Source organism: Hylobates moloch, unplaced genomic scaffold, assembly GCF_009828535.3.
Source record: "Hylobates moloch isolate HMO894 unplaced genomic scaffold, HMol_V3 SCAFFOLD_86, whole genome shotgun sequence".
In the NCBI taxonomy this organism is placed as follows: domain Eukaryota; kingdom Metazoa; phylum Chordata; class Mammalia; order Primates; family Hylobatidae; genus Hylobates; species Hylobates moloch.
Window position 1 is genome coordinate 57108 of NW_026652361.1, and position 2092 is coordinate 59199.

Here is a 2092-nt window from a genome sequence, read left to right on the forward strand (position 1 = left end):
GCTGGAGTGCAGTGGCGCGATCTCGGCTCACTGCAAGCTCTGCCTCCCAGGTTCACGCCATTCTCCTGCCTCAGCCTCTCCCGGTAGCTGGGACTACAGGCGCCCGCCACCACGCCTGGCTAATTTTTTTTGTATTTTTAGTAGAGACGGAGTTTCACCGTGGTCTCGATCTCCTGACCTCGTGATCCGCCCGCCTCGGCCTCCCAAAGTGCTGGGATTACAAGCATGAGCCACCACGCCCGGCCTTAAAGTTCTTTACAATCATGTTATTTTCTATCTTTATTTTAATTAATTAATTAATTAATTAATCTTCTTTTTTCTTTTTTTTTTTGGAGACAGAGTTTCACTCTTGTTGCTCAGGCTGGAGTGCAGTGATGTGATCTCTGCTCACTGCAATCTCAGCCTCCTGGATTCAAGCGATTCTCCTGCCTCAGCCTCCCAAGTAACTGGGATTACAGGTGCCTGCCACCATGCCCAGCTAATTATTTGTATTTTCAGTAGAGATGGACTTTCGCCATGTTGGTCTCAAACTCCTGACCTCAGCTGATCTGTCTGCCTTGGCCTCCCAAAGTGCTGGGATTACAGGAGTGAGCCACTGCACCTGGCCTATTTTTAAATGTTGTATTGTCTCTTACAAATGGGTAGGCAAGTATTACTTCTCAGACACCTATGATCCTACATTAAGTATTCAAATCTCCTGACAATTTTGGATTTTGCATTCCCCAAATTAGTCCTAAATGTGAAATAAAATAAAATAAAAGGAATGATAGCTGAGCTTTCCCAGACATACTATTGAAAATCACAAAAGATTTGTTACTTCCCCTTATGAAAAGAGAGGCACCAGAAATAAATAGGTGTATTTGATATATTACTATTGGTGAATTACACACGAATAGATGAGATTTTTTTTTTATCAAAAGAGAGGGAAAGTGTAGGAAAATTTTCTTTCAATGGGAAATTAAGTATTGTCTATAGCATACCCTTTCACTTTATCTGCTTTTGATTCCATGGGAGCCATTTTGCAGCTTGTAAAATGTAGATAACTGATAGAAATGAAAACTAATTCTTGGCTCTAGACCTGTATATTTAGTCCTACCAGTAGAGGTTCAATCGATTTCCCTTTCCCACCCTGGAAGAAGCTGGCTTGAGCTCTGTTGGTGAATGTGTTTCAACATTCCTTTGCTCCATATAAATTTAGCTTTTTTGACTTCTCCTTTGAGTCAGTTATAATCTGCCATTGGAGAGTCGTGATTTTATCTTTTTTTTTTTTTTTTTTTGAGACAAGGTCTTGTTCTGTCACCCAGGCTTGAGTGAAGGGATGCAAGCTTGGCTCACTGAAGCCTTGACCTCCTGGGCTCAAGTGATTCTCCAAACTCAGCCTCCTGAGTAGCTAGAACTACATACATGAGCCACCATGCCTGGCTAATTATTATTATTATCATTATTATTATTATGTAGCGGGGGGTTGCACTATATTGCCCAAGCTGGTCTTGAACTCCTGGCCTTAAGTGATCTTCCCACCTCAGTCTCCCAAAATGCTGCTATTATAGGCATGAGCTGCCACTCCAGGCTGATGATTTTATCTTTTTAATAAATGAATCTTTTAACAATGAGGACAATATAAGTTAGTTCATTACAAACGATGGAAGCCTATTGCATTAGAGTTTTATTCTCCTCCTTAATCCTTGTTGCAAATACCTGGAAGGCAGTAACGGAAAGACCATTAGCTGATATTAACCGTCAACAACTCTGGAATATGGCCCCATCTCCTACCTAGGGCAGCCCCTGGCAAGTTACTTTCCTCCCCTACACTTATGCAGCCTCCTAGCTGGTTGGAGCTATAATCTCTTCCCTCCCTACACCAGCAGGTGGGACTGGATCAAGAGTCCTAGGCCAAAAAGAGAGACAGAGAGAGAGAGAAATCAAACTTGTGAAAAGAAGGGGGAAGCTGGGTGCGGTGGCTCATGCGTGTAATCCCAGCACTTTGGGAGGCCAAGGCGGGTGGATCGTTTGAGGTTAGGAGTTCGAGACCAGACTGGCCAACATGGTGAAAGCCCATCTCTACTAAAAATACAGAAATTAGCCAGGTGTG